The sequence below is a fragment of the Urtica dioica genome, chromosome 7, assembly GCF_054948205.1.
Source record: "Urtica dioica subsp. dioica isolate 48M chromosome 7, U.dioica_male_clone48M_v1_H2, whole genome shotgun sequence".
NCBI classification, from domain to species: domain Eukaryota; kingdom Viridiplantae; phylum Streptophyta; class Magnoliopsida; order Rosales; family Urticaceae; genus Urtica; species Urtica dioica.
Window position 1 is genome coordinate 9,939,571 of NC_142762.1, and position 10,320 is coordinate 9,949,890.

The following is a 10,320-nucleotide window of genomic DNA, read 5'->3' on the forward strand; positions in this document are numbered from 1 at the left end:
CGGTGTCATCATTGTCGAGTTCAGAAGCGTTAAGGAGCTGCTTAAGCTAGAAGATAGTCTTTATAAAATTGAAGACGGAGTAGTGAAAGCTTTAAGATTCCGTAGATGAGCCAAATTATGTGAATCTCTTTGAATCTTTAAACTATGCATGTTGGTTACCTGATATTGCTTTCCTGAATAAGTAATAAGTAAATCTAGACTTTGTTAGATAACCATTATATCAATTAGCTCTTGTTAGTGTAATTAATTAATTTCACAACTAATATGGTTATTAAGACTACAATCACCAACAAGTGGTATCAGAGCTAGTTGATTTACTTTATTAATTGATTCGTTCATGTAATTAATTTAAATGGTTTGAATGAAAAAAATATTTAGATTATGTTTTTCATGTAATTCAATATATGACTATGTGAATTGTGATTCGGGGTTGATCATAGAATATTTGATTCTCGTTTTTCTAGATTTTTTGTAAACCCAAAGTTCAAAAAGTATAGGTTTTTTGTAAATATTATTATTATTGTTGTTGTAATCCGACGAGCGACGTTCTTGATCAAAACGATCGGTGAGAGATGAACCCGTAACGAGGAGAAGTGAAGGACCGAAGGACAGCCTCCACGGCCGAAGACCCACCCCACCATCGTGGCGGGGCCAATGCCAAAAGAGGCGGACATGCTGTCCGCCTCTCCTCTGCTGCCGCGGCTCTCGGACCGTGTTGCCCTCCTGGTACAAGACCCGACCACTTGGGTCGAGTCCCACCGTGGTGGGTGGGCTCGAGGATAGTCCGGGCTTGGGCCCGGATGCTAAGTGGGCCCACGGGCCCACTTATTAAAAAAACTACTTTTTAAAATTAATTAATTATATGGGCCGGGCCTTATTAATTATTTAAAAAACATGAAAAATAAATAATTTGATATTGATTTATTTTTCAATGGGACATAGATATGGGCCCATATTCTATCCATGGACCAATGTGATTGGGTTCATCTCGTTTTATTTATTAAGAATCAAATAGGACACGATCAAACCGAATCAAACCATGGTTGCTTGTTATGCTTATTTTTGGGTGTGAAGCAGTTTCAAACCAAAAAACCCAACAAGCATTAGCTCTCCCTGAAAAGGAGGTGATCCGGCCGCACCTTCCAGTACGGCTACCTTGTTACGACTTCACTCCAGTCACTAGCCTTGCCGAAAGTTTATTTAATTGCTTTGCCAATGCTATAACTTGGATATTGTATCATAGGTTTATGGTTATCATGGGCTTTCATTTATTTTAAATTATCTAATTGGATTAGGATAGTTTTTAATAAATGAGTTGAACAGATCGGAGAGCTTTGTCGCGAAGCTGATAAGAGGCTAAACGGAGGGGTTGTTAAAAGGCCTAGCGCATTTCCTCTCTACTGGAAGATTTTCCGTGATGGAATACTATTAGGATAATCAAGACTAGATGTCACGAAATGACTAGTAACTAAGCTATATCAAAACTTATGTTTTTAAGGGTAGTTTAGAAACACTCGAGTTTTTAATACGATTTAGTTAACCCGAGTGGATCACCTAGATTAAAGATAAATGCTAAGAAAATTAAATTACTAAAAGTAAATTAAGTCTGTAAGGCCTCCAACATTAAAATAACACCGTGAAGGTGGTCTTGCTCGCCTCGTGACCGGCGGTCTTTTAGACATGGTTGTCCATTCCCTTCGGAAGGTGTAAGCGCATTCCAATACCAAGGTTGTGTTTCTGACGATAGATAGGGAAGTGGATCTCAGGCCTGACCTAGGCTTCCCTAGCATGCACAGGCTAAACTTTGTCTGCTGAAATGTTGGGTCGACTCAAGTATGAAATGACCGATGATTTTCTCATATGACTAATGATTCCTATAAAACTGGTAGTTAGTAAGCATAGTTATGAAAGTACATGAACCACAATTGCTTACTAATCTGAGATGGTTCTCATTTTCGCTAGGTGCACTCCGTTACGTCACCTTAGTGAAACGGACTGTGGCTATTGGTGAATTACCATGGAACATAAAAACTCGGTCTTTTTAGATATCAGTATTTTTTTCCCCGTGCTTATTGCATCATGTTTTTATTTCCTAAACTATATTGATAAATGTTTTTTTCTTTTCGAATAATTATTCATGTTCTTGTATTTTATTAATTTCAGCATGGCTTCGAATTATGATCTCTTGAAAATTATAATGGATAACAAAATGAAGTCTGGAGAATGTGTCGTTGTCTATATGAGAAACATGGCTGATTGGATGAATGCAGCCGCTTATAAAGACACAAAGATTGATGAGGCAACTGAGGTCGAAATCATTCTGAATTCACTCACCGAGGAATATGCCAACTTCGTCACTTACTTTCGTGGCTATGGCCCTAATTATAAGATGTCGAAGTTTCAAAGCAAACTTCTTGCTTGACGTGATGGTTTGGTAGAGTATGCTTACGATCAGGTGCACCCGAGTGTTCACCGCCCCGTCAACCTTCACCAGAAGATTTACCATCAGAGAATGTTCTCGCAGTAGGAGAGACATCACTAATAGGGATTCTTGATGATGATGACATCAACCTTGAGTCGTGTGGAGCTAATGTACCGTTCACTCACTTACATGTATTAGAGGCATTTTATGCTGGAGATTCTTTCTCGTCCTAGATAATTGATTCGTGACAACTAATCATGTTTGTACATTCTTACAGGTGTTTGGCTCGTGGGAAGAACTGAGGGGAGACGAACTACAACCTAGAGTGGGGAACAGAGAGTTCGTCACGGCTAAAGCTTTAGGAGTAGTTCGACTCCGATTTGGAAATAAATATTTGATACTTAATTCAGTTTATTTTATTCCTAATTTTTGTAGAAACCTCATTTTCAGTTTATGAGTTATTAAAACATAATTTTTTTTTTGTCTTTAGATGATAATGCCATGGGTATTTCTTTTGATGGAAGAAAAATATGTGATGCTCTTTTATATATTGGCTTATATGTGTTAACCCTTGAAACTAAATGTTCATTTAATGCTGAAATGTTTAAAGTAGCTACTCCCACATCTAATAAGAAAATTAAACTATCTAGTGATGGACAAACCTATCTTTGGCACTAAATGAATAATCTCCAATATAAAATGTCTCTAATACATAAAAGTGCGTAAACGGTACCATACCTTTACTAGAATCATGGTCTAAGTCATCATCATCATCAGAAATGTCTATGATCGATGGCTCTTTTTGTACGAGAACACTCTCCAGAGGTAAATCAAAAGGTGAGAATTGATGAGGCTGTGGAGCCGCAGCAGGCTTCACTTGATGGTAAGCGTACTTTACCACACCATCGCGCCATTCGAGGAGTTCGCTATGAAACATCACCATCTTATAATTCGGGACGTAGCCTCGAAAGAAAGTGACGAAGTCAGCATACTCTTCAGCAGGTGAGTTAAGAATAATCTCAACTCTCATTGCTTCATCAATCTTTGTGCCATTCCAGGCAACTTCAGTCATCCAATCAGCCATGTCCCTCACAAAGAGGACAACACATTCACCAGTCTTCATCTTGTTATACATTATACGTTTAAGAAATATATAGTTAGAAGCCATGCTGAAAATAATAAAATACAAGTACATAAACTACTTTTCGAAAAGAAAAACATTCATCATATAATATTTAGGAATTAAAAACATAATGCCCCATACAAGCCCGGGGAAAAAAAATACTAATCTATAAAAATACCCAGTTTTTATATCCAAGGTAATCCACCAATAGCTATAGTCCATCCCTGTAGCTACTCGAAGTTTTAAGATTAATCTTGTAAATTAAGTTAATCAAAAGGACGAGAAAATTATGTAAATTAATTTTCTAAGAACTATTTCCAGTACTTTTGGAGTGGAATAATAAGTTTATCGAATTAATTTTAAATATATTAAGGTAAGGAGAAATCTCGGAATGAAATAAAGGATTTATCGTGTTCGTTTCGTATAATCAATTATTTTCCGATGAGATATTCCGAATTTAATTTAAGAAAATAAATTCTTAAGGACGAGAATTAATTCCGAGAAACCTTGAATATATTTGAATTAATCGAGAACGAACGAGAAATTCTCGGTTTGAATCATTTAATTAAAAGTTCGATCGGTTATGGTTGAAGTCACAAAGTTTTGTGACAAGGATGTAATCGTCATGTTTTTCTGGGCTCATTTGAAAGAAAACTTGAGTTCAGGGTCAGTTTAATAATGATGGAAGTTAAGAGGGATTTATTTGCAAGAATTTGAAGAACTTTCTACATTTTTCTTCTCCTTTCCCTTTCCTTCTTCTTCGATTCACTTCTTCGAGCGGCACCTGCAGAGAAGAAAAAAAAGAACAAACAAAACTCAACGAAGCTTAACCAATCCTCACGACCACCATCTCCTCCATCCTCATCTTCTCCTTCCTCAGTCTTCTTCTCCATCGTCGTTCAGCGCTCCCTCGCGCAACCACATCGCCGCGCACGTCCCGTCGAGGAAGCAACAACGCCGCGAGCTCGCCGTGGTCGCCGCCTAAGAAAAAGACACCTGGAAAGAGAGAGAGAGCACCGAGGAGTCCGAATCTCACGGAAATTAGGTGAGAATCTCTCAAATCCGAGATTAATTTTTGAAGTTTAGGGTTTTAAATTGTTTTTGGGGCTGTTTGGATTCCGGATTGTTTTGGTGAAATTGATTGGCTTTTGATGATCGTTTAAGCTTGATTGTGTTGATTCGAACTCGGATTCATGGATTGAAATTGTTATTTGGGTTTGTTTCTTGAATTTTTGGCCGAAAATTAGGTTTTAGGGTTTTGAATCTGAAAATTTGCGGGTTTTGATTATTGGACGTGCTTTGATGATTTTGGACTGAGATTGTGTTACAAAACTGAGTTTAAGATGGATTGTGTTTGGATTTTTGGACGAATTGTTATGGATTTTCGGTTTTGACACATTGGGTTTGAATTTTGGTTTGGTCGTGTGTGCATTTTTTGGCCGTGAGTTTGTTCTAACCGTGTATTTTGGATAGCTGAGGTTAGTTGAGTTGTTATGGCAGCGTGTCTTGAATTCGATTGTTCTAAAGGGTATCCTTGTTATTAAGATGTTTGTTAGCTCGGGTTCTTAGTGATGATTCTAGTTGTAAGATGTTAACGTGTCTTGTCGCTTTGTTGTGAGTTTATGTGTCGAGGTTCTAGGCTCGATATAGGTGGGCTACGTAGAGCCCAAAGCAGCGAGTTCGGGATGGCGAGGGCGTCACCGGGAAACGACGAAGCTATAGCGTGAGTGTCGATGAGGCGAGGCCGAGGGAACGTCGAATGGATAGCGGCGTTTTGGTTTTGGCTCGGAGACTCGCGAAGCGTCCGTTTAGAGTTTAACGAGTTATTTTATTATTGTTTTATAATTATGAAGTTTAAGATTATTGTATTCGAATCGTGCCGAGTTAGTACGTTAATACGTTTTATTTTAAAGACCGTTTCGATGTGAGTTGTAAAGAAAAAAATAAATTATCTCGTTATTATTATTAGGTTCGTTTAAGGATTTTAAGAGTTGAGACTCGATTGTGAGTTAAGGTTGGATTTCTCGTTTACTCGAGTTAATAATAATAAAATTTGATATTTCTTTGGAATTCGGAGAAGAAAAGAACGATACTTGCTTGCTAGAGTTACCTTTCGGGTTTTTAGAGATTGATCTTGGATTTTCCGTTCGAGTTTTCTTGTTCTCCCATCGTTTGGATTTTTGTTTCGAGGACTAGGATTCCTTATAGTTGGATATGTTTTTGGGTCCTACGATTATTAAATCGTACGTTTGAGTTTGATATTGTGAACTACTCATGGGATTCTGATTCAAAATCAGTTTGATTTATCGTGATATGACTCGAGAATGAAAGTCGTTTAGAGGGTTCACGGTGTAAGTGAACGTCTGGATTCTCGGTTTTAGTGAACGTTCGGGTAAACGGAGCGAGCGAACATCTCGTGGACGAGCGACATAGACGTTTAATCTCGAGGTAGGTTATTATAACCTTTCTCTCCTGATTTTATGGTTTGGCCTCAAGTATATATTATTTTCGAAATGAAAATGTTTGCGAACGTGGCACGAAACCTAAACCGTTTTTAGAAAATGTGGCGGAACTTCAACTCGGGATATCCGATTATGAAGTTGAGAATATTTTTGATATTATACATCTATCCCGTATTTGCAGAATAAAATGTTTTGTATCTCCTGATAGAGCCGGAAACGTATATATATGAAGCGGAGAGTGCAATCGTATATATATAAGGGTGTGTAGAGTGCACCATTATGATCAGAGGACTGTCACGGGTTATGTGGACAGGGGCTTAGGAAATAGTATACGTTTAAATGGGCGTAGATGCACATTTAAATCCATTTGCATTTCTTGCATATACATTTCTAGCATCAGCATTCCGTCATTTACATTTCTGTCATTTACATTCATGCAGTTTACTTTCCTGCAAGTTATACTTGTTGGAATTGATCTAGGGTTAAGAAGAAGTTTAACGCTTCGAGCAAGCGGTGGAATTTAAAAATTTTCTTTAAAACGAGTAAAACGATTTTACTAACCTAGACAAAGAGCAAGTACATGTAAATAAAAACTATAAATGAGCATTACATATTTACTAACCTTTGAGATGCTTGAACGTTGAGAAGCCTTCGGAAGGTTGAAACGTTCGTCTCCCCTTGCAGCACGTCTCTCTTCTTTCCTCGAGAACTCAAGCAACCACGAAAGTTTCTATTACAAGAATCACTCGAGAAAGAAAGGAATTAGTGTGTGGGCACTTTTAAACACGACGACTCAAGAACAAGTCTTAGAGTCGAAGAGCTAAAAAACTAGGTCAAATGTGGACCTAGGTGCCAAAACAAAAACGAAAAGAGCTTAGAGAGAGAGAGAGAGGATGGGCGGCCACAATGTATAGAGAGAGAAGCTCTCAATCTCTAATCTATGTGGAATGAGAAACAATGAGAATGAGGAGGGGTATTTATAGGAGGAGGATTACCTTCAAAAGGTAGTTTCCTCTTTTCTATACAATATCACATATTCATGATAACATGTTTATTTCTTCTTTTCCCACTATGTTGCACGTCCAAGATGGTAGTTATGACACCTTGGATTTGTTTCCTCATTTGTTTGCTCATTAATTGGCCGAAAATTAGCTTTCCTTCTAGAGGAAATTTGTTTCCTCTTTTTCTTTTGGCATGTATTTTCATACATCAATGCACAAAATAATTTCCTCTTTCTCTCTATCGTATGCACGAAATTTTGAGTCCATAACATGCTTCTAGATGTTTCTTTATTTGTCCATGACAATATAGGAAAAACCCATTAAGAATTTTCACATAAAATTTCATGAAATGAAATAAATCCTCAAGGCCCAAATTCTTTAAGTTGGCCGTGTGATTTAAATTTCATTTTCATCATATGACAATGTCAAAAAAATTTATTGACATTCATTTCGTCCTATGTCCAAAAAGACAAAAATACCCTTTAGACAATTTTCGTAAAACTTGTCTCGTTCTTGTTTTGACTTAGCTTCTAGTTTAACTATTCCTACTCGATATGATATGTGACAGTGACCTCATGGATCCAAATGAACAAAGCTTTAGCTAAAATACTTGGACTCAAAACTTCACAAACTTTTTCCAAGTTTAGCTTAATGTTAACTGACTCCACTAAAGAGTTGACACTGAGAATCTCTCGGTTCAAATGAATTTATTTTCTACTCAAGAATTCAACCTAATTGTGATGAGTGGATCCATTGAATATTATCTATGTTTATCCTTCATGAATATCATCAGCTAGTCGGGATTTACAAAATTACCATTTTACCCTTCTAGCTGTTATTTCCTCAACTCCTTTGTTGCTTGTGAATAAGTTAGAAACAATGTATTGACGAGGAGCTAATAAGTCACATTGTTTTATCCAAAAGAGTCGCGACTCAATATGGACACTGGCCAGTTCATTTATTCAAATTCCAAGGAACAAAGCATGAGGTGATATACATTGCATTCCAGCAATCTTGTACATGAATTCCATATCTATGAGAACTTCACAAAGTTACTCATGACATCTTCACAAGTTAGTACTTCACCAATAGGTCATGTTCAGAATCATATAGTGAGTCCGAACTCTGACTTTCTCAATTGAGAATACGTAAGCTATGAAATGGCATGTCCCATTTCAGGATTAAGGTAAGCATGATGCAATTCATACGTAGTGACTTCGAGACATAAGAGGTTAAATGGTTTGTTCTTATTTTGTCTCTAGAAGTGCACTGGTCAATTCAGTACCTTCAAAAGATACTTAGAAGAACTATTGAGTCTCGAACTCTCAGTGTCCCATAACCAGACATCATAGATTCTCCTGACAATCGTACTAAGATCAATAGTCCTTTGACCCTTAGATTGCGAATATATCGTTTTAAGCAAACTACGAAGAGTTTGTTCATGCATATCTACATTTGTCCCTTCGTAAGTTGTTAAGTTTGTTTATGGACTAAAGACTAATGTTTTATCATAAAGCTTCAAACAGACAAGGAAGAATGAATGAACGTTTCAACTTTTTATTAATAAATAAGCAATTACAAGCAGTCTTCGTCGGACTTTATTACATCAAATGTACAAAAGTAAAAACTACAACTCTTCTTGTGGGCACCATTGACAATAATACTTGTACGTGTATGGTGATTTACACGTATAAGAATATTATTATACTTGTACGCTCGTTTTCGGACAACGATTTAGGAGCCCCAAACGGTTCGACCCAAGGCCGGACCAAGTGATCGCGTTCGTGCTCAAGTGTGTAGGACTTGGTATCCCAAGTCGTCCCTTAGCTGTAGTTGATGCTCACCTTGTCTTCACACCTGAAAAGTGGAAAAGATAGTGTGAAATACAAACGGGAAACAGAGGGGGTGCCTCTGTTTACCTCTCCGACGCTCAACATTAGTAGGATTGAGGTGGGTAAAAGAGGTTAGGTGTTTAGAGAACCGAGACTTGAAAGAAACGAGTGAGTTATGAGTTCAGCAGCGTTTCAGTACTCAAATTTGAATTACCTGTCTCGAGGGGTCGAGCCTCGTATTTATAGGCAACCAAGGGACGTTTTGAAGGCCCATTGGCCGAGTGAAGTTGAGTTGGCCATTGGCCGAATGAGACTTGATCGGCCAATGGCCGAGCAAGAAGCTTGGGCCGGATGAGGTTCACTCGGCCATTGGCCGAGTGAAATGCCTGGGCCGGATGAGGTTGACTCGGCCGATTGAGATGCTTAGGCCGGATGAGATTCACTCGGCCATTGGCCGAGTGAACTGCTTGGGGCGGATGAGGTTGACTCGGCCCTCGGCCGAGTGAAACACTTGGGCCGGATGAGATTCACTCGGCCATTGGCCGAGTGAACTGCTGGGGCCGGACGAAACTCACTCGGCCCTCGGCCGGATGAAGCACCTGTTGTCAATGGTGCCCACAAGAAGAGTAGTAGTGTCCATTTATGTATATTTGATGTCATATAGTCTTACGAAGACTCTTGCTTGTAATTGCTTATTCATTAATATAAAGTTGAAATGTTCATTCATTCTTTCTTTGTTTGTTTGAAGCTTTATGATAAAACCTTAGTCTTTTAGTCCATAAACAAACTAAACAACTTACGAAGAGACAAATGTAGATTTGCATGAACAAACTCTTCGTAGTTTGCTTAAAACGATATATTCGAAATCTTAGGGTCAAAGGACTATTGACCTCAGTACGATTGTTAGAAGAATCTATGATGTTGGTTATGAGGCATTGAGAGTTGGAGACTCTATAGTTCTTCTAGGTATCTTTCGAAGGTACTGAATTGACCAGTGCACTTCTAGAGACAAGATAAGAACAAACCATTTAACCTCTTATGTCTCGAAGTCACTATGTATGAATTGCATCATGCTTACCTTAATCCTGAAATGAGACATGTCATTTCACACCTTAGTATTCTCATTTGAGAAAGTCAGAGTTTGGACTCACTATGTGATTCCGAACAGGGCCTATTGGTGAAGTACTAAGTTGTGAGTATGTCATGAGTAACTTTGTGAAGTTCTCATAGATATGGAATTCATGTACAAGATTGCTGAAATGCAATGTATGTCACCTCATGCTTTGTTCCTTGGAGTGTGAATAAATGAACTGGCCAGTGTCCAAATTGAGTCCTGACTCTTTTGGATGAAACAATGTGACTTGTTAGCTCCTCGTCAATACATTGTTTCTAACTTATTCACAAGCGACAAAGGAGTTGAGGAAATAATAGCTAGAAGGGTAAAATGGTAATTTAGTAAATCCCGACTAGCTGATGACAT

At 38.1% G+C, this 10,320-nt stretch overlaps 1 long non-coding RNA gene across 1 annotated transcript; it reads left to right on the forward strand.

Annotated features, from left to right (window-relative positions):
• Window positions 1–4,311: 4,311 nt before the first annotated feature.
• Window positions 4,312–5,615, forward strand: LOC149390212 (uncharacterized). Its single transcript, XR_016300258.1, has 2 exons — window positions 4,312–4,590; window positions 5,165–5,615. It is a non-coding gene; the product is annotated as an uncharacterized LOC149390212 (long non-coding RNA).
• Window positions 5,616–10,320: the final 4,705 nt, after the last annotated feature.